General features: G+C 35.7%; 1 protein-coding gene across 3 annotated transcripts in view; it reads right to left on the minus strand.

The window, feature by feature from the left end:
* The window catches only part of COX7B2 (cytochrome c oxidase subunit 7B2), a 169,672-nt gene that overhangs the window by 132,689 nt on the left and 13,107 nt on the right, over nt 1–23,876 (minus strand). The window contains exon 1 of one of the 3 annotated variants that reach the window (XM_065544963.1): nt 5,929–6,990. The exons of the other annotated variants lie outside the window; for them this stretch is intronic. The gene's annotated coding sequence lies outside the window, so the exon portion shown is untranslated. Of the gene's footprint in view, nt 1–5,928; nt 6,991–23,876 lie in introns of those variants that run through there. 3 annotated transcript variants of the gene reach the window in all.

A 23,876-nucleotide genomic window follows, 5' to 3' on the forward strand; every position in this document is an offset into this window, starting at 1 on the left:
CTATTCTACATAGTGTTGGAAGTCCTAGCCAGAGCAATTAGGCAAAAAGAAGAAAGTGCATCCAAATGCAAAAAGAGGAAGTCAAACTATCTCCGTTTGCAGATGACATGATTCAAAACGTCATAGTCTCAGCCCAAAAGCTCTGCCAGCTGATAAACATCAACAAGCTTCAGGATACAAAATCAATCTACAAAAATCACTAGCACTAGCATTCCAATACAACAACAACCACCAAGCCAAGAACCAAATAAGGAACTCAATACCATTCACAATTGCCACAAAAAGAATAAAATACCTAGAAATACAGCTAACCAGGAAATTGAAAGATCTCTACAATGAGAATTACAAAACACTGGTAACTAAATCTTAGAAGACACAAACAAACCAAAAAAATTCTATGCTCATGGAGAGGAAGAATCATATCATTAAAATGACCATACTGCCCAAAGCAATTTACTGATTTAATGCTATTCCTATCAAACTATCAGTTACTTTCTTCACAGAACTAGAAAAAATAAACTATTTTAAAATTCCTATGGAACCAAAAAAAGAGCCTAAAGAGTCAAGGCAATCCTAAGCAAATAGAACAAAGCTGGAAGCATTATGTTACTAGACTTCCAACTATATTACAAGGCTACAGTAACCAAAAAAGCATGGTAATGGTACAAAAACAGGCACATAGACCAATGGAAAAGAATAAAGAGCCCAGATATAAGGTTGTGTACTAACAACCATATGATCTTTGACAAACCTGACAAAAATAAGCAACAGGGAAATGCTCTCTGTTTAATAAATGGTGCTGGGGTAACTGGCTAGCCATCTGCATAAGACTGAAGCTGCCCCCCTTTCTCACACCATATAAAAAATCAACTCAAGATGGATTAAACACTTAAATATAAAACCCAAAACTGTAAAAACCTTGGAAGATAACCTAGGCAATATCATCCTGGACATAGGAACTTGCAATGATTTCATTACGAAGATACCAAAAGCTATTGCAACAAAAGCAAAAATTCATAAGTGGAATCTAATTAAACTTAAAATCATCTGCACAGCAAAACAAACTATCAACAGAGTAAACCTACAAAATGAGAGAAAATATTTGCAAACTATGCATCTGACAAAGGTCTAATATCCACCATATCCATAAGGAGCTTGAACATATTTACAAGCAAAATAAAACCCATTAAAAAGTGGGCAAAAAACATAAACAGACACTTTTTAAAAGAAGCCATACATGTGGCCAAGAACCATATGAAAAAAGCTCCATGTAACTTATCATTAGAAAAATGTCAATCAAAAACAATGAGATACCACCTTCCACCAGTCAAAATGGCTATTAAAAAAAATATCAGATACTGGCAAAGTTGAGGAGAAAAGGGAACACTTATACACTGTTGGTGGGAGTATAAATTAGTCCAACTGTTGTAGAAAGCAGTATGGTGATTCCTCAGAGAGCTAAAAGAAGAACTACCATTCGATCCAGCAATCCCATTTTGGGTATATACCTAGAGGACTATAAATCATTCTACCATAAAGACACATTCATGTGAATGTTTATTACAGCACTATTCACAATAGCAAGGACATGGAATCAATCTAAATGGCCATTAATGTCAGGCTAAATAAAGAAACTGTGGTATATATATGCCATGGAATACTATGCAGCCATAAAAATTAATGAGATCATGTCTTTTGTGGAACAAAACTGGAGCTGGAGGTGATCATAAAATTAATGCAGGAACAGAAAACCAAATACTACATGTTCTCACTTATAAGTTGGATCTAAATAATAATAATTTATGAATACACTGAAGGAAACAACAGACACTGGTGCCTACTTGACGGTGGAGGGTGAGAGGAGGAAGAGGAGCAGAAAATGTAGCTATTGAATGCTAGGCTTAATTCCTGGGTGATGAAGTAATCTGTACAAAAAAACCATTACACTGTTTACCTATGTAATAAACCTTCACATGTGCCCCGAACCTAAAATAAAAGCAAAATAATAAATTAATAAATAAATAGGTAGATAAATAAATAAATAAATAAATAAATAAATAAATAAATAAAATAAATACTGCTGGCTCTTGAATTCTTTCCCAAGCAAAGCCAAGAACTCTCCCAAGATAAACGACAGTTTGGGGGCTGGCCTGTCCTGCATCATCGTTGCTCCTTAATTCTATCTCAGGAAGGCAGTTCCTCACAAATTATGTCAATAGAGCAGTTCTATTGCATAGTATTAAAGAAATGATCTCAGAGGTCAGAATGTCAGAATCTGAGTTCATGTCTTTGCCCCTTCCTAGGTGTGTGACTTGGACAAATTACTGATTCGTTTTGTTCCTAACTTCCCTCATCCATAAAATGGGGATAATTATGCTAATGTCTTCATAGGGTTTTGGTGTTAATTTTTTTTTATTATACTTTAAGTTCTGGGGTACATGTGCAGAACGTGCAGTTTTGTTACATAGCACACACGTGCCATGGTGGTTAGCTGCACTCATCAACCTGTCACCTACATTAGATATTTCTCCTTATGCTATCCCTCCCCTAGTTTCCCACCCCCCGACAGGCCCCGGTGTGTGATGTTTCCTCCCTGTGTCCATGTGTTCTCATTGTTCAACTCCCACTTATGAGTGAGAACATGCGGTGTTTGGTTTTCTGTTCTTGTGAGTTTCCTGAGAATGATGGTTTCCAGCTTCATCCATGTCCCTGCAAAGGACAGGAACTCATCCTTTTCTATGACTACATAGTATTCCATGGTGTACATGTGCCACATTTTCTTTATCCAGTCTGTCATTGATGGACATTTGGGTTAGTTCCAAGTCTTTGCTGTTGTGAATAGTGCCCCAATAAACATATGTATGCAAGTGTCTTTATAGTAGAATGATTTACAATCCTTTGTATAGACACCCAGTAATGGGATTGCTGACTCAAATGGTATTTCTAGTTCTAGGTCCTTGAGGAATCACCGCACTGTCTTCCACAATGGTTGAACTAATTTACACTCCCACCAACAGTGTAAAAGGTATTTCTCCACATCCTCTCAGCATCTGTTGTTTCCTGACTTTTTAATGATCACCATTCTCACTGGCGAGAGATGGTATCTCATTGTAGTTTTGATTTGCATTTCTCTAATGACCAGTGATAATGAGCATTTTTTCATTTGTCTGTTGGATGCATTAATTTAATTAATATATAAATAACCTAGAATATAGTAGGTGCTTAATAAATTTTGCTATTATTATTTTTTTAGTAGAAGTATTATTTTCTTTGTTATTTAAGCCACAATGCCATTCTACTGGTTAAATTATCAGGAGACTGAAATTGATGTCCAATGGGTAAGTGGGATTAAAAGATCATGGACCCTATGCAGAAAAATATACTGGCTTGCAGATTATAATTCTCTTTGTGTCTTGATTTGTTTGGGAACTTGGCTTATCCATACATTTTGTTGTTGTCTTTTTTTAAAAAAAAGAAAGCATGGATATTCAGCTCAGATTTCCTTGAAGACCAAAATACATGCATAATTTAAAACATAAGACCAAAATCCAAGATGTATGTTTTATTTAAGTATGAGCAACATAGTTGGGAAGAAGAAAAAATTCAGAATTTGCTTAAATTCATGTTATTTTTAAGAACCACAAAATATGCTTCAGGCAAAGCTGAAGTGTTTTTAGTTGCAGTGAAGACACAAGAGGTTCCCAAAGGAATGAAGTGGTGAATAGAATTTCACCTCTGAAATCTTCACTGGGAATATGATTTTTCAATTGCTACATCTAATGTGCAAAACAAAAAACAAACAACAAGCTGAAACTTATCTGATCTTCATTTTCTATTCCATTTCTGTAACTACCAAAGAACATATGGACCATCATATCAATTCTCTTGTGTGGTTTTTTTTTTTTTTTTGTTCCAAGAGCAGAGTATATTCTCAGCTACATTAATCATATTTCGAAATCAAGTTTATGTTTTGATACATAGGATTTATATAGTCCCTGATGAATTTTGAAAGCACACAATATTTATTTATGTAGACTAGATAAAATACTTTAAAAATGTCAGGGGAAAAAAAAGTATATTTAGGCAAATTCCTGAAAACTTGGTAGACGTTTGCTGGAAATTTTTCTCAACACTGATATTTTTGTAAGACTGACACATGCAAATCTACCCTTACTGTTTCTCTTTTGTTGTTTTTGTTTGTATGCAGACTTATAGTCATAGTTCTATTTAACCAATTCGCTTTCTACCTGAGATGTCTGCTGTTACTAGGCTGGTCTCTGAGGTAATTCTCTGAAAATTACAGGCTCATTCCTGCCACCTAGTACTGCTTATTAAAAATACTTCGTACCTCCCCCTTTCTTTCCAGGACTATGGCTGGGTATTAAGGCTGCATAACTTATCTAGAACAAATATCTCCCTACTGGTAACTGTTACCCTACATATAAAGATACTTTCTGCACAAGTATGTGTTTCTAACCATTCATTACCAGTTCTTTGTAATTTTTCTGTTTTGCTTTTTTAATAGGAATTTTGTAGACTTTTTGGAAATGTTATGGAACAATAATTACTAAACAAGGAAATTAAAGGCATTTTAAACTCAATGGCAGGTAAAACATTGGATTTTAACAAGTTTCTTTCAAATCGAAAAAGCATTGCCCACTAATTTTGCCCAATAGCTTCTGGAGCCAGTTTTAACCCTTTGCTTTTTTGCTTCATACTGTATTCTCAGTTGTCCTTGAAAAGCATTCAAAATTGTTCCATCTTTTCAATCCTTAATATCATAGCTCAATTCTGAACAATTTCAGCTCATTTTAACTGCCTAAATGACAGTTTTTGCCACCTTCAATGCACACTATAAACATCCTCTAGATTAAATTTCCTAAAATACCACTTTCATCATGTCACAATCTTGTGCAAATTCATACTGTGGTTCTAGTGATTATGGGAAAAAGCCCATTCTCCTTACACTGACAGGTTTCCAAGGCTTGGGAAACAGCATCCCATTTTAGTTATCAATCTAACGTCCTATGACTTCCCAAGTAAGTTCTGCTTCCATCAGAATACATTCCTTTTCATCCCCCGTAGCCCATGTCACTCTGCGCAGTGACTTTCCTAATGTTCTCTTCTACTTTTTCCATCTCTTCAGCTGTCCACATTCTACCTGTCTTCCAGAGCCAATTGAAGTGTTATAAATTCTATTAAAATTTCAACTACTATAGCCCACTGGTCTTACTTTTCTCTGAATTTACACTACACCTCACTGAATTATTGTGACTAGTGACTACGTAATTCAGTGAAGTTTATATGCTGCTCTGCATTGTTTCTCCTATGGAACTACTGTTAGTCCAAATAGATTATAAAACAATTGAAGAAATGAATATTCATTATGCAATTTTTTTCATATTAACCACAGAGCTTTTTCAGTGCTGGAAATACACTACATCTTATGGATGCAAAGTAAACTCAATATGATATGCTTTAAAAAGAATAAAAGGTTTTTAAAATACAGCTGTACTAACTGTAAAATTACCAGGGATAGATTAATGACTGTCTAAGAGACATGAATGGGGCAAATCCATGTGCTCTGAAAAAGTTAAGAGATAACATTTTTATAAATAAAACTGCAGGTTAAATATACCAGATGATGATATTTAAATAATATTTCATTGTATCTCTTTAGAAATGGAAGGCGATCCTCAGATTTTCAGTTTCAAACACAGGTGTCTGTCCTATTGTCCTTTTTTTTTTTTTTTTTTTTTGAGACGGATTCTCACTTTGTCTCCCAGGTTGGAGTGCAGTGACACATCTCCGCTCACTGCAAGCTCCGCCTTCTGGGATCACGCCATTCCCATGTAGCTGGGACTACAAGCACCCCACCACCACGCCCGGCTAATTTTTTGTATTTTTTTAGTAGAGACGGGGTTTCACCGTGTTAGCCATGATGGTCTCGATCTCCTGACCTCATGATCCGCCCACCTCGGCCTCCCAAAGTGCTGGGATTACAGGCATGAGCCACCACGCCCAGCCTGTCCTGTTGTCTTAAGAAAGTTTTTCATTTTCTAAAACAAGAATAGAAAAAAAGGAGAAATCTTAGTTGTGTTAAGATGAGAGAATTAAAAGATAAGTCCAAATGTCAATATTCTCCTTTGTCATTACATTACAAATCTTTGTGAAACTTTGTCAAGTATGAGTTTTGTTAAAGGCTAAAGCAACTTGATATTTTTCTGACAACAGCTATTTTTATATCTAAAAATTTACCAATCTTTACATAAACAAATCTGTGATGAGTCTGGAAAGAAATCATATTATCACTTTGAGTTTACAATGTTAAATTTTTGAACTAAAACCATTAGCAATAAGAACTGAACAACTCTCAAAACTCGGTTCCAGTTCTAGTATGACAGATGGCAAAATGATCTAAAATTCCTAAACACAAAATAGAAATGAATTAAAGTGCACGTTATACTGAACTTGGTGTATCACGGAGTGGTTAAGTAGAGGACAAGAGGTGGGAGATGAGTATATAGAGTAAGTATTACCATATTACACATGACGAAACATAGTGCTAGCTTGTTATGTGACTGAGCTGAGGTTTCATAGCCAAATTCAGGGACATCTGCGTCCAAAACCGATGCTTTCTTATTTACTATGACATGTCCCTGGATAAAACATCTTTCACTCTCCTTAAAATGTCTAACATATTTGTCTTCCACTGCTGGTTAATCTTTTCTTTTTTGGTGTAGGAGGACATTGTGACCGTAAACTTTTCTACACACATCTAGTTGTCTTTACATAGATATAGATCCTAGTATAGTTATTAAATGTATATTAGGAATTAAGCTGCTCTACTAACAAAGAAACCCAATTTAAAAATGGGCAAAGAACATGAATAGACATTTTTCCAAAGAAGACACAAAAAGGCCAATAGGTGTATGAAAAGCATCAACATCAATAATAATCAAGGAAATACAAATCAAAACCACTACGATATACCACCCCATACTTGTTAGAATAGGTATACCAAATACCAAATGTCAAAAAATAATAAGTATGAGCAAGGATATGGAGAAAAGGGAACCCTGGTACACTGTTTGTAGGAATGTAAATTGGTACAGACATTACAGAAAACTGTTTGAAGGTTCCTAAAAATCTAAAACCATAACAACCACATAACCCTGCAATCTCTCTGCTGGGTCTATACCTAAAGGAAATGAAGTTAGCACCTTACAGAGACATCTGTACTCTCATGTTCATTGCAGCAGTTCACAATAGCCAAGATATGGAAACAACTTACATGTCCACCAATGGATGAATGAATAAAAAAATTGTAATGTATACACAAACACACACACACACACACACACACGAATACTACTCACCCTTAAAAAAAAGGAGGTAATAACTGCCATTTTCTATGACATGAATGTTCCTGGAGGACATCATGCTATGTAAAATAAGCCAGACACAGAACGACTGTGTGATTTCACTTATATGTGGAAGTTTTTTTTAAAAAAAATCCAAGTCACAGAAACAGTAGAACAGTGGTTACCAGGAGTGAGGAGCGAAGGAAAAGGGGAGAAAAAGGTCAAAGGGTATGAACTTTCAGTTATATAGGATGACTAAGTCTACAGATCTAATGTATAGCATAATGACTATATTTCATAATATTGTAATGTATACTAAAAATTTGCTAAAAGAGTAGATTTAGGTGCTCTTACCACACACACAAAAAAGGTGATGGACAGGATAATTTACATGACTGCAGTAATCATTTTACTACATACACATAAATTAGCACTACCCCCCCCCCCACACACACACGCACACACACATTACATTTTAGATCTTAAATACATACAATAACATTTTTTAAAGACCCAAAAACTTAGTGCCAAGACAGAAACATATTTCTTTCTCACATCACAATCTTAACATAGAGAGTCCAGGGAAAATATGTTGGTTGTAAAGTGTCAGGAACCACTCAGTTTCCTACTATCTTAATGCTCTGTCTTCCTCAATATTTGGTTTCTACCTCATGGGCAACTATGATTCATCTAGCGTTCCTTATCAAATCCATATTCCAGAAATCTGGGAAGCAGGTCAAGTAAAATATACCCCTTCCCTCTGAGGGCAGGTTTCCTACATCACTAGTTCTACTTACATTTCATTGGCCAGAACTTAACCACACGGACACGCCTAACAAAAACGGCAAGGACATACAGTCTTAGCCAATCAGACATGTGCTCAGCTAAGACTCAAGGTTGTATTACTAAACCAGTTCATGCCTAAAGATGATTGTAGGTAAACAACACATAGGTCACTTGTCACTTTTCTGATTGACTCCCAACTTATCATTAATGTGCACATATATTTAGTATATCTGGACATAATGAACTAAGGCCATGATTTTTTCTTCTTTTCTTGATTTTTTTTTGTTTGTTTTTTGAGACAGGGTCGTACTCTTTCGCCCAGGCTGAAGTGCAGTGGCTCACTGAAGTGCATAACTCACTGAAGCCTTGACTTTGAACTCATGGGCTCAAGTGATCTCCTATCTCAGCCTTCCAAGTAGCCTCTAGCCTTCCAAAGACTAACCAGTAAGTCCTACTTACAGCCATGTACCACTGTGTCTATTTTTTTTTTTTTTTTTTTTTGAGACAGGGTCTCACACTGTTACTCAGGTTGGAGTGCAGCAGCATGATCACGGCTTGCTGCCCTGCTGATTTTTTAAAAGTTTTTCATAGGGATGGGGTCTCACCATGTTACCCAGGCTGGTCTTGAACTGCTGGCCTCAAGTGTTCCTCCCACCTCATCCTCCTAAAATGCTGAGATTATAGGCTGGAGCCACCTAGACCTCTCCTTGATCTTTTCTAAATGATGATCCATTAGAGTATGTTGCATAATATTTATCTGTTTTATAATTGCAAGTTTTTATTTTATTGTACCGCTTCAATAAATTTATTGTACCACTTTGATGAATCCTTGATGGATTTATCAAAGGAAACGAAGACCTCAAAAAAAAAAAAAAAAGATATTGAGACATATTTAGTTTTCATAGTTGATTTGAAGGAGTGTCATTCCAACCCTTCAGGATCCTTGTAATGACAACTCTTTGGTGTACCCAAAAAGTGCCACTAATTAACACAAAATAAATGCTGTGGTTTTGGACTGGTGTTCTCTATATTAATGAGAACTCACGGTTTTTTCTCTATAGAGAGACATAATTGTTTACATGAGTATATTCTTTCTTTTGCCTGACTGCTCAAGCTAGCACTTCCAAAACTATGTTTAACAGAAATGGTGAGAGAGGGCATCCTTGCCTTGTGTCAGTTTTCATGGGAATGCTTCCAACTTTGCCCATTCAGTATAATGTTGGCTGTGGGTTTGTCGTAGATGGTTCTTGCTATTTTGAGGTATGTTCCTTCACTATGTTGGCTTAACTTTTTGATGTGCTGCTGGATTCGGTTTGCAAGTATTTTGTTGAGGATTTTTGCCTCGACATTCATAAAAAATACTGGTCTGAAGTTTCCCTTATTTGTTGTGTCTCCGCCAGGTTTTGATACCAAGATGATGCTGACCTCATAGAAAGTCGAGGAAGAGTCTGTCCTCAGTTTTTTGGAATAGTTTTTGTAAGAATGGTACCAACTCTTCTTTCTATGATACATCTGGTAGAATTCAGCTGTGAATCTATCAGGTCCTGGGCTTTTTTCTTTTTTTTTTTTTTTTTCTTTTTTTTTTTTTTTTTTTTTTTTTTTTTGCTGGGTAGGCTCTCAATTTCAGAGTTCATTATTGGTCTATTCAGGAAAGTAATTTATTCCTGGCTCAGTCTTGGGAGGGTGCATGTGTCCAAGAATTTATCTTCTAGGTTTTCTAGTTTGCGTACATAAGGTGTTTGTAGTAGTTTCTAATGGCTATTTTTATTTCAGTGGGGTCAGTGGTGACATTATCTTCATCATTTCTAATTGTGTTTATTCGGACCTTCTCTCTTTTCTTCTTCATTAATCTAGCTAATCTATTTTATTCCTTTAAAAAAAAAGAAACTCCTGGATTCATTGATCTTTTGAATGGTTTTTTCATGTTTCAATTTCCTTCAATTCAGCTCTAATTTTTGTTATTTCTTGTGTGAACCCAGGGAATTTGAGACAGGTCTCAGTTAATTTAGCAAGTTTATTTTGCCAGGGTTGAGGATGCACCCATGACATAGCCTCAGGAAGACCTGACGACATGTGCCCAAGGTGGTCAGGGCACAACTTGGTTTTACACATTTTAGGGAGACATGAGACATCAATCAATACATGTAAGAAATACACTGCTTCAGTCTGGAAAGGTGGGGCAACTGGAAGTAAAGGCATGAAGATTCAAAGCAGGGAGGGAGCTTCCAGGTCACAAATAGGTGATACATAAATGGTTGCATCCTTTTGAATTTCTGATTAGTCTTTCCAAAGGATGCAAATCAGATATGCACCTATCTCAGTGAGCAGAGGGGTGACTTTGAATAGAATGGGAGGCAGCTGAGCATGGCGGCTTACTCTGTAATCTCAGCACTTTGGGAAGCCAAGGTGGGAGGATCACCTGAGGTCAGGAGTTTGAGACCACCAGTTTGGCCAACATGGTGATACCCCATCTCTACTAAAAAAAATACCAAAATTAGCCAGGCGTGGTGGTGTGCACCTGTAATCCCAGCTACTAGGGAGGCTAAAAATCGCACCACTGCACTCCAGCCTGGGCGATAGGATCCATCTCAAATAATAATAATAATAATAATAATAATAATAATATAATGGGAGGCAGCTTTGCACTAAGCAGCTTCCAGCTTGAGTTTTCCTTAGTGATTTTGCGGGCTCAAGATATTTTCCTTTCACATTTGTCTTCTGCTAGCTTTGAGGTTTTTTTTTCTTGCTTCTCTAATTCTTTCAGTTGTGATGTTATACTGTTAATATGAGGTCTTTCTAACTTTTTTATGTGGGCCTGTAGTGCTATGAATTTCCCTCTTAACACTGACTTCGGTGTCCCAGAGATTCTAGCATGTTGTATCTTTCTTGATTTCTGCCTTAATTTCATTATTTACCCAAAAGTCATACAGGAGCATGTTGTTTTAATTTCCATGTAACTGCATGGTTTTGAGAGATTTTCATAGTCTTAATTTCTGTTTTTATTGTACTGTGATCTGAGAGTGTGTCTGGTGTGGTTTTGGTTCTTTTACATTTGTTGAGGATTGTTTTAGGTCCAATTATGTGGTCGATTATAAAGTATGTGCTATTTGGTCATGAGAAGAATGTGTATCTGTTGTTTTTTTGGTGTAGAGTTCTGTAAAGGTCTATCAGAGCCATCTGGTCCAATGTTGAATTCAGGTCCTGAATATCTTTGTTAATTTTCTGCCTTGATGATCTGTACTAATACGGTCAGTGGGGTGCTGAAGTCTTCTACTGTTATTTTGTGGAAATCTATGTCTCTTTGTAGGTCTCTTAACAACTTGCTTTATGAATCTAGGTGCTCCTGCATTGCGTGCATACATATTTAGCATAGTTAGGTCTTCTGGTTAAAGTGAACCCTTTACCATTATGTAATGCCTTTCTTTGTCTTTTTTATTTTTGTTGGTTTGAAATCTGCTTTGTCCAAAGTTAGGATTGCAACCCCTGATTTTTTCTGTTTTCTGATTGTTGGGTAGATTTTCCTCCATCCCTTTATTTTGAGCCCATGAGTGTTATTATGTGTGAGATGAGTCTCCTGAAGACAGCATACTACAGGCTGACCCAAATTTTTTAACAATTACATATTTCTAAAGTTTCTTATTACACAAAGAATGTGTGTTCCCACAGTGATATTTATTAAATTTTTTCATGAATCTTCTGATTTGTAAGACAAAATGAGTCCATCATACGTGAATTTAAGCCACAAACCATTATCACTATATATCTGCACTATTCCATATTACTTGTGATAAATTTTGCAATGGGAAAGGGACTTAATTTCTCACATGTTTAATAAATATGCTTCAACTAGGTAACAATTTCAAGGCTATAATTTTATATGTTAAGATTATTTTTTTCTTACATTGATAGGCAATGAGAAATAGTATCTCCACATTAAACATTTAATGAAAATAATCAAAATCAATTTCATATCTAAGACTGAATCATAGGTAAAGCTGGTACCAATACTAAGTATTGGTATAAGTATAATTATTTTGGCATCATATGTAGATCAAATGTTTTAATTCTGGAAGGAAATGTTTAACGACGAGAAGGACATTACCATTTGCCTTCAATTGCTTTGACAATCCCAATCATTTATTTACTTCATTACCTAAATACTTTGTAGATTTGGTATTTTGGTAGAAGTCATGGTTATCTGGCTTAGATTAAACAAATAACAACCTCACTAATTTGGCCTTTTCAGAATTCCCTTTCTGTATTTTCTTTTTTTTTTTTTTTTTTTTGCACTAGTATTTTCTCAAAAATTCTTATTTATCAACTCAGTATTAAATATTTAATTGGCTGGGCATGGTGACTCAGGTTGTAATTTCAGCACTTTGGGAGTCCAAGGCACGGGCATCACCTGAGCTCAGGAGTTCAAGACCAGTTCAAGACCAGCCTGGGCAACATGGTAAAACCTCATCTCTACCAAAAATACAAAAAAATAGCCAGTCATGGTGGCACATGCCTGTTGTCCCAGCTACTCGGGAGGATGAGATGGGAGGACTGCTTGAGCCTGGGATGCCAATGTTACAGTGAGCCAAGATTGCACTTGCAGTGAGCCAAGATTGTGCTACTGCACTCCAGCCTGGGCGACAGAGTGAGATCTTCTATTAATCAGAATAAACCTTTTGGGGGGGAAAAAAAAAAAAAGAACCTGAACATTAATTTTAAATTCTTGTCAAGGTCTCAAAACTTAAATAACCTGCTTTCAAAATGAAGTTTTGAACATTATCTTTTCTTTTCTCCTTATAAATCTTCCTGGAAACATGATGTTACTACTAGTCTGCAGAATCCTTTGTAAGTACCTAAAGTACAGAATGACAATTTCGGTGTTATGCAGTAAAAATCAGAAGAGCTGAATTTGAATCTTCATTTTTCATAACGAATGGATAAATTATGTAATATCCTGTCTTCAATTATTTCTAAGTATTGCTGTTCTCATTTTAGAAATGAGAAATTTAAACCTCCAAGAACTTCAATAATTAGCCCAAGGTCAGACATCTAATAAAAGCGTCATAATTTGCAACTATATCTAACTGTGTGTGTGTGGGGGGGGGGGTGTTTGTTTGTTTTAGAAACAATGTCTCACTTCGTCACACAGGCTGGAGTGCAGTGGCACCATCATAGCTCCCTGCAGCCTCGAACTCCTAGGCTCAAGCAATCTTCCTGCCTCAACATTCCACAGTGCTGAGATTACATGCATGAGCCACCATGGCCAGACTGCATTTCTTTTTTAAGAAAAGTTTCTTTTCTGTAATGATGTCCTTAATTATTCTGATTAATAGAATGTTCCAATTTGTATTATGTTTTTGAAGCAACAGAAAATATTCTACTCACTGAGTTTTATTACAAAAATTAGCTCGTATGTCATCAGTAAATAGTGGAGTACTGTTAGTATAACACAGAAACAAGATTAGTTCATCCATGATTGTTTCTCCAACACATTAATGTTTTATGCTACCAAGTACCAGCAGATGAACCCAACAAGCCAGGGAAGAATACTGTGATATTCACATTGCTCATTCATCCCTTTTTATTTTCTTTGGCTCCTTTTATTAGTCTGTTTCGGAAGTGTTTTTTGAGCAGTTTTTCCTAATCTTTTTGAATTTTGTCCTTGTCTCCTTGGCTTAGCAGCCTCAACCCTTCTTCACATCTCCTTCTGTCAAATTACTTTCAACTCTATTTTGTGATGAAGTTATAAATTTGTTTAGTATTGGCTTCAAACAATCTATTTGCCTTTCTTTTTGTTATTATTATGCTAGCCTTTTATTGAGAACTGTAATATTTTTGTTAATGCCCTGATTTTCAATTGTCTGCCCCATCTTTTTTTTATAAACTAGTTTGTAATTTTTCAGAGAACATGTATTGTAAGAAGGAAATGCCAATACATATAAATCACAGAGACAAAAATACATCAAACACAATTTTCCTTTATTTGCTAATTTAGGATATATTGCCACTAATATGAGTGTTTATATTATTTTCATTATTATTGCATCCAAGTCTTGTTTTGACTTGTGGCCATTTCCCACTCCTTCCACAACATTTATTGAAAACCATAACATATAAGGCACTACTGGATATAAATGTGAATTTAACACTCATTAAACTTATTAGAAAATTACCTTTTAGCAGGGAAAATAAAACATGCATATAATCACACACCTAATAAATGCTGCTATGTATAAAGCTGTGTAGTAGGTAATAGAAATATAAAAAATTTTGAAATGTGCCTCTTCTTCTCAAGGAGAAATAGCATATACATATATATGTAATGATTTGCATGATTTTGTAGATTTGTATTTGCACAGTGCCTTACTGTTTTTTGTTTATGAAATTAATAAACATACCCCATTCTATTCAAGAAACATCTTTTGACCAGCGATTATAAACAGGATATTATACCTCCATGTTTGATATCAGATGCTAGGACAGACATAAATATGAACAAGATACAACCTTTCTCTTCAACAATTTAAAAATCTAGATTAAAAGCATCAAAACTAGGCTTGATTATTCAGAAAACAGGTGGGGTTTTTTTTTTTATCTAAACATTTAATTCTTTCAGTTATCTCAACATTTAATTCTGCCAGTGGATGTAGAAACTGTAATATATAAGAAGGCAACGGATTTTTAGTAAAGGTTAGTTTTAAGCAACATTCTGTGATCGCTGGCCTAGTCACAGAGAAACAGTATACAAGGTTACCTAAATGAGGCTTTTCCTAAATTGAGTTTCCAGGTCAAGAGTTTATTTTTCATGTTGGAATAAATGTAGTGAATCAACTATTGAAAATTTCACCATGCAGACATTTTACTCTCTACAAGCCAATAATGATATAGATTTTCAAAAGAGAAGGGTGAAAAGTAAAGACTTGGGAAGAAAAGAAGGCTAATTAATAATATTAATCTCCGCTTGTCCCAACGGCCTTGAAGGCAGGCAAATAAACTGCCAAAGCCACTTGACTTTAGGTAGAAGTTACAGGGATCAGGTTAAAAACGACTCATCCAGATTCTTCTGTATAAAATGCATTTATAAAAGCACTCAAGAACAAAATGTAGAAAACTATGGAGACCATAAAAATGTATTTTAATTGATATATCATAGTTGTATAAACTTTTGAGTACATGTAATATTTTCATACATATATACAATGTGTAATGATTAAATCAGGGTAATTAAGATATCCACCACCTCAAACATTCATCTGATCTTTGTGTGGGGAACTTTTTAATTCTTTCCTTACAGTAAGTTATTTAAATACAATAAGTTATTGTTAACTCTAATTTCCCTATTGTACTATCAAATACAAGAACTTATTCATTCTATCTAGCTTATTTTCATACTCATTAAGCAACTCCTATTCTCACAAGTATAATTAATTTAGTCCTTTGTGTATACTGTGATGAATATAAGCTCAGAAATGTAATTTGTTCTAAAAGAATTTGATACAAATCTTAAAATTTGACCCAAGAAATGCAACCCATTTCTTTAAAAGATCCCTGATTAAACAAAAGAAATGTCAGAATATATGCTAAAACAAAAACAAAGGGAAAGATGAAAGCAACTAAACATGAATTTTTTTTTTCAAACAGAAGTAAGCAGAATCTCAGAATCTATTTTCAGCCTTTCAGATAATAAATTGGTGAAACCAAAAGTTCAACACGCAAAAATGCCTTTTCACAGATTTAAGGAACACTTGATTAAAGGAAAGAGAAAACCCTTATGTGTACATGAAGGAGTCCACCTACTGGACAGACTGTTAATTGGTGTGGAAAAAAAATCACAAACATATTTTAAACTCGACACAGGAAGCTTCTCAGCAACATGAAATACAAAGGCCTTTTAAAAACAATTTGTATTAGAATTCTAATCATTATGTATGCCTCACATTAAGGAAGGGTTAATAAAAATCAAATAGGAAGAAAGGAAAAAAAGAAAGAAGAGAGGGAATGAATTCCATTTCTTCTTCCTAATCTTCCCATTTCTTTTCTGAGAAGCACTTTAAGGAATACATTTTCATGTTACATTTTCCAATGAAAGATACTAGTATCCTAGCCTTAAGGGTATGGGCAAAAAAGCAAACACATTCTTTTAAGAAGTAGAACTTTATTTTGTCTTAGCTAGTTTGACAATCCTGAGAAAACAGAAAAAATTACCTCATGACCTTCATCTGAATGCATCCTACTACCCAGGGCTCAGATCCCGGAGGATTCACCTAAGATCATGTACATAAAACTACTTTAAAAAGTAAATATCCTATACAGAGACAAGATAATCAAGTCATATTTGGCAATGCATCCCAACTAGGCAAGCAGTCTTCACTACCTGACTATTCCCCAAATTCCCTCATTTCTGCTCTGCACCCTGCAAGCAGCCTCGAAAATGAAAAAAAGGTTAGGAGTTGGCCGTGGATTCCGCTGTCATCTCCTGGACATGGTTCACTCCTATTTGGAGCCATTAATCAAGCCAAAACCAGTAGGCTGCCAAACCCTACTGACGGTATAGATACCCAAATGAAAGACCTGCTTGCTGTGCTGACACCACTCTTAAGGACTCAAACATCTGGAAAACAACATTTCACAGTGTTGATCACAACTTTACTGATAAGCAATAACTCACATGGCGTGTGCTGTGCATTAGGAGCTCAACAGGAGAAGCGAAGCAGTGTCCCTTTGAAGGTGCCACAAGAACTCAGTGCTCTCCTTTGAGAGAAAGCCTTTTGCATCTCACAGTGGTGCCTTCAGGTAATAGACGGTGCCTTCAACCAAGACTTCAGTCCTTTATGATTATGGGAAATAAGCCATATTTAAATCTTGGCCCGTCCAGTTTCCTGTTTCTAGCTTGTTCATGCCCATTTAAGAATTTAATCATTTTAAATACTAGATTTGCTTTATAATCACAAAAGTAATACATGCAAGTTAAGTAACGGTGCTGGACAGGGGCAGATTATGTTTCTTCTTAGACATTTTATATTGTATTGATATTACTTCCCTACTGTGTTTTTATAATAATTATTACAATCCCAATTCTGTATCTTCCTCTAATCCCCCATTCTATACGCCACCAACACCACAAAACACACACCAACAGATATCTTTAAGTGAGCAGCTACTTATCTGTGCCTTCTAGTGTTCCTGCAATGATTATGTATTAGTTGTACATTTTAAAGTAACTAAGAGTGTAACTGGATTGTTTGTAACACAAAAGATAAATGCTTGAGGGGATGGATACCCCATTTTCCATGATGTGAGTATTATGCATTGCATGCCTGTATCAAAACATCTCATGTACCCCATAAATATATACACCTACTATGTACCCACAAATTTAAATTTTAAAAATAATAATGATAAATAAATAAATAAAATCTAAGGAGAAAAATCCATTGATAGAACTAGTTAAACCACCTTTATAGATGGTTCTCATATTTCCTCCTCCCATTATACTTATTATCTACATTTTCTCTGGCTAGGACTTCTAACAACTGGCCTGGATTTCAAACTGTAGTCCTACAATAAACCTGTCACCTACTCCCTGGATGTAGGTACTGTCACAAAGTAGTCTTAACGTTCAACTCTTCTCCATGTCGACCAGGCCTAACACCACAATACTACATTCTTCTTCAAGTGAGGGATGCTCTCACACATTTTAACTCAGGTTTTCACTGATTAATTCTGTTTTCAGATGATTCTCCGGCTTGTCTAAGCAGAAATAATTGACAAACAGGGAAGCAAGACAGGCAAGGCTGCCATGAGCACTGTATGTCAAACATTAGCCACAGAGAGAGGTGAGATAGGTATGAAAAAGAGGACAAGTGCACATTCAATCAATGGGTAACAGCAATGTGGATAGAACAAAGTCTATAATTTTCAAACAAAAGGAATGCCTCTTGAGGAGTAGCTCGTAATGAGGGCAAAAAGTCAAATTCTCTCAGCTTTTTAATTAAGTTTACTTAGTACAGGAAAAAAGGTGCTCACTAAATATTGTTGATTCAATACAATGACACATACACACACATACACACACACTCTAAAACTGATATGAAATTCAACTAAATGTTAATAAGAGTTGTTTCTAAAGAGTTGAATTTTTGAGTACTTTTCTGCATTTTGGTACAGTTTCTTTTTCTAATGTTTCCTAATGAATCTAGTCTGGGTTACTTTTATTATGAGAGAAAAAAAAAATGACTTATCCAAAAAAAGAAATATATGCCAGCATCCTGAATGGTAAGAAACTCATCTGAGCATTGACACCTCTAACCTACGTGGCCAGCTGACCTCAGCTCCAGAAATAATGGATCTAATAATAATGAAGAAAGCAGACAGCAGCCTTAAGCTCCCACTGAGCAGAATCTGGAATGAGCCCTAAAGTTTTATGTTACTCTAGTGTGTTTGAGGAGAAAAGTCAGTCTACGCCTTCCTTAGTACATGCTATGTTTGCATAATCACAAGGATTTGGCTTCTGTTCTAGTAGAGATTAGTGGCTAAAAGCTAGGATCTGGCAACTAGCGGGGAACTGTAACAGATTTGACTATGGCCATATTCTTTTTGCCTACCCCAACAGAAAAGGCATTGTTGTAAAGCAAATGGAGCCCCTAGAACACAATCGATGCTTTATTCGTTCAATACCTAAATATTTACTGAGAGACTACTCAGTTCCTATGCCAAAACATTTTATACTCTGGGTATTCACAAAAGGATAAATGAAACATTTATAGTGTCTCTTCCCTCATAGATCTTACATTTTATCAGGATGTAGGCAAAAAATTATAAAGAAAAATTGAGAAAGGATGTTACTGTCACCAAGATATTCAGTGAAGTCTTATCTGACAAGCTGATACTTAAAAAGAGAATTAAAGAAGTGAAAGGACAAATCATATGAACATCTGGATAAAGAGCATTCTGGACAGAGGGAGTAGAAAGTGCAAAAACTCTGAAGGAGTGTTCTTAAAGTACTGAGTAACAATGCTTGCAGAACAATGAGGAAAGATACAGTCGTTTGAGGACAGCTAATGGAGTGCTTTGGGAGATAGTAAGGATTTTGAATTTTATTCAATATAATAAGTCACTACAGAATTTTGCACAGAGGATAACAGCATAGTTACATTTTAAATGGATCTTTCTTGTCATGTGTAAAACATAACTAAATGGAGGCAAGACGAAATACAAGGGGTTGAAGGATAAAATAAGAGTCTAGGCTAGAGATGGTGCTGTCTTGATGAAAGTGGTGATAGTGGAAATGGAGAGGAGTGGTTACACTCCGAATAAACTTCAAAAGTTGTAGAACCAACAATTTTGTTGATGTGGGATGTGAACCAAAGAGTGACAACAGGTATTATCCCAACATCTTCCACCTAAGTAACTAGACGTTACTGTTTACTCGAAGGAGAACAGCATGGTAGGTAGAAACAGATTTGGCAGACAAAATCAAGAAATATTGTATTTAATATATTGTATTATATATTGTATTGGATATATTGTATTTAAGTAGACATTTGAATATGAGTCTGAAGTGCAAGGGAAAGATTCAAGGCTTAAATAGAACCTGGGGAATCTTCCATATACAGATGGTAATTAAAAAATATAGGAAGTGAACGTATTTAAACAAGAGAAAGGGTCCAGGGACAGAGCACTGGGACTTCAACATTTAGAGGTCATAATAAAGAAGATCTAGAGGCAAGGGGGGAAAGTAAGAGAATGATATCTCAAAAGTCAACTGAAAAAACTAAGAGAATGAACTTTGAATAACACTTCTTAAAGTTTCCATGTCTTGTTTCTGATCTCAGAGCCCTGGTGAAAACACACTACCTTAGATAAAAATGGAGTTTCCACATCCCTTTGAAATATATGTAGTAGACCAGTGAATTCAGTGTCATCCCATTATTGGTAAGTTTGTTTAGACCTTCACCCACTCTAGCTTCTTGCCCTTCTCTTCAACCTGCATCACTAGGCAATAACAGAAGATTCTGGAAAAGCAGAAGAGACCAGAGATGTTTCAGGGCAATACATCCTGCAAGTCAAGCTTGGTTGTGAGCATTGTAAAACAAAATTAAATTGCAGGCACACTATTCTGATACAATGAAGAAGAAAATGAGCCTCAGATCTAAATAAGTTTATTTTGGTCCAGCTCTGTGCAACACATATCTTATGTAGTCATTTATTTCTGTACTTTTTTACCCTATTCTGGTAAATTTACTTTTAACCAGTGTTGGGCATCCTTCAGGAGAGGCCATCCTAAGGACTCTACTGGAGTACAACCCACAGGTTCCACAGAATGAACTGATCAACATACCAATGTCAAAGAAAAGATGATCACCTTTTTTCCCAGAGGAGTCAAGGATTCCCTCTTACTAACCACAATAACCTGTGAGTCTTCTTGACTTTGATATTAACTACTATACACTACTGGTACCACTGTTATAGATTATGGTATAGACTAAAAAGAAAAGAAAAACAATATTACACTAATTGTTTATTCAACTTTATTCATGTTTTTAATAAGGTTAGTGGGGCAAGTCCATCAGACTCATCACATGAGTTATTATATGTAGACAGTATAGACATGTTTTGAATCATTGTCATGTATCTTCTATTATCCATGATGAAATTCATGACACATTTTACATGAGGTGTGTACTGGCTTGGCCATGATACAGAAACTGAAACATGTAGTGACATGTATTATTTGCATATGAGTTACTTTAATGACTTTCCCATCAGCTTATATGGAAGATAAAGCCTGGGGTACTTGAAAAGGTGATTTACGCAGTTAACACTTGACTCTTTCACCCAAAACCTTGGGCTTCATCCCTACATAAACTTCCATAATCAGAAAAAAATGACTCCTTATCAAGAGAGAAAATCGAAGTAGCCTCAATCTCTTCAGAAAATAAGGAGTGAAATAGGTCATTTTATGTCCAGACCACTAGCTATTTTGACTTTTGTCGCTGCAGAAATAATTATTTTCATGAACCGATATGGTTTTGCTGTGTCCCCACCCAAATCTCATCCTGAGTTGTAGTTTCCATAATCCCCACGGGTCGCAGGAGGGACCCAGTGGGAGATAACTGAATAATGGGGGGATTTCCCCCATGCTATTCTCATGATAGTAAGTTTTCAGAATATCTGATGGCTTTAAAAGGGGCTTCCCCCTTTGCGTGGCTTTCATTCTTCCCTCTCCTGCTGCCCTGTGAAGAGGTGACTTCTGCCACGATTGTAAGTTTCCTGAGACCTCCCCAGCCATAAGTAACTGTGAGTCAATTAAACATCTTTCCTTTATAAATTACCCAGTCTCAGGTATTTCTTCGTAGTAGCATGAGAATAGACTAACGCATCGACAAACGGAGTTAAGGAATGCCTAGTTAAACCATTAAACAGGTTTCTTGGGTGTAGGACTTCTTACAGCCTTAATTATGGTGAGTGCATTGTGAATGTCTGAGAGGAATATGTAATATTATATGTCTTTCAAATTTACTTGGCTATAAAAATTTGTTCCTTTATAGCATTTTACACAAGTGGTCTGCATTATACCAGCCAGTTGAAATTCCCTCCACTGATAAGCTATACCTTTTATACATACTTCATTGCTGAACTGTTCACATTGTGTAATAAAATATACATTTGCACTAGCCTGTGAGTTCTATGAGGACAGAAATGCCTTCTTCATTTCTTTATTCTCTAGACCTGGCACAATGGCAGAAAGAAAACACTGAATAAATGTTTAACAAATACATTCAAGCCTGAATGAGTTCTGTGGCAATAGCTGTGGCAGTTATAGCATCATTGAAGGAATACAAGGAAATTTCAAAATGCTGGCGTTTTCCAGGGCTTATTCATGAACAAGAAGCAATCTAAGTGAGAATCCATGGATGAAGTCAAAGATGTGGCATTTCCATAAACATGCAGCAAAGTAGAAGTAACTTTTCCAGTTTAACAAAAAGTACCAATCTTTCTTCTTTAAAAGAGTCAAAATATCTTTCTCTTCTCTCTACAGACAATGAGATAAAATGTTGTCACATAAAAGAATCAGAGAGCATATAGTTTTAAAAAATGCAAGAAAAAGAATTGTCTTATATACCAACAACAGCCTCACCAAGAGCCAAATCAGGAAGTCAATCCCATTCGGAACTGACACAGAAAAAAATAAAATACCTAGGAATACACCTAACCAGGAAGTTGAATGATCTCTGCAATAAGAATTATAAAAACACTGCTCAAAGAAATTAGTGAACACAAACAAATGGAAAAACATCTCATACTCATGAATGTGAAGAACCCATATCATTACAATGACCATACTGCCCAAAGAAATTTACAGAGTCAATGCTATTCCCATCAAACTACCAACAATGTTCTTCACAGAACTAGAAAAAACTATTTAAAAATTTATATGGAACCAAAAGAGGGCCTGAATAGCCAAAGTAATCCTACGCAAAAGGAACAACGCTGAAGATACTCATGTTACCTGACTTCGATACCTATACCACAGGGCTACAGTAATTAAAACAGCATGGTACCAGAACAGAATAGACAGTCCAGAAATAAGGCTGTACACCTACAACCATTTGATCTTTGACAAACCTGAAAAAAGCAAACAATGAGGAAAAGACCCTCTATTCAATAAATGGTGCTGGAATAACAGGTTAGCTATATGCAGAAAATTGAAGCTGGACCCCTTCCTCGTATCATATACAAAAATCAACTCAAGATAAATTAAAGATTAAATGTAAAACCCGAAACTCTAAAAGCTCTGGTAGACAACCTAGGCAATACCATCCTTGACATAGGAATAGGCAAAGATTTCGTGAAAAAGATACCAAAAGTTATTGCAACCAAAGCACAAATTGACGAGTAAAATCTAATTAAACTGAAGAGCTTCTGCCCAGCAAAAGAAACCATCAACAAAGTAAACAGACAACCTACAATAGGAGAAAATATTTGCAAACTATGCATCTGACAAAGGTCTAATATCCAGCATCTAAAAGGAACCTAAACAAATGTACAAGCAAAAACAACCCCATTAAAAAGTGGGTAAAAGATATGATCACTTTTCAAAAGAAGACATACATGCATCCAAGAAGCAGGTGAAAGAAAGGTCCATACCTGTGATCATTAGAGAAATGCAAATCAAAACTACAATGAGATAGCATCTCACACCAGTCAGAATGGCTATTTTTTTAAAGTTGAAAAATAACAGATGCTTTTGAGGTTAGCAAGCAATTGTTGGAGTTGTGCCAAGCAACTCTTGGTGGTAGAGTAAATTAATCCAACCACTGTGGAAAGCAGCACTGCGATTCCTCAAAGAGCTAAAAAAAGAACTAGCATTTGACCCAGCACTCCCATTATTGGGTATATAACCAAAGGTTTATAAATCGTTCTATTATAAAGACACATGTACACCAATGTTCACTGCCACACTATTCTCAATAGCAAAAACATAGAATTAACCTAAGTGCCCATCAATAACAGATTGATTAAAGAAAATGTGGTATATATACACCACAGAATACTATGGAGCCACAAAAAAGAATGAGATCACGTCTTTTGTGGGAACGTGTTTGGTGCTGGAGGCTATTATCCATAGCAAGCTAAAGCAGGAACAGAAAACCAAATACCGCATGTTCTCACTCATAAGTGGGAGCTAAATGATGAGAACTCATGGGCACAAAGAGGGTAACAACA

Source organism: Macaca fascicularis, chromosome 5 (assembly GCF_037993035.2).
Source record: "Macaca fascicularis isolate 582-1 chromosome 5, T2T-MFA8v1.1".
Taxonomy (NCBI): Eukaryota; Metazoa; Chordata; class Mammalia; order Primates; family Cercopithecidae; genus Macaca; species Macaca fascicularis.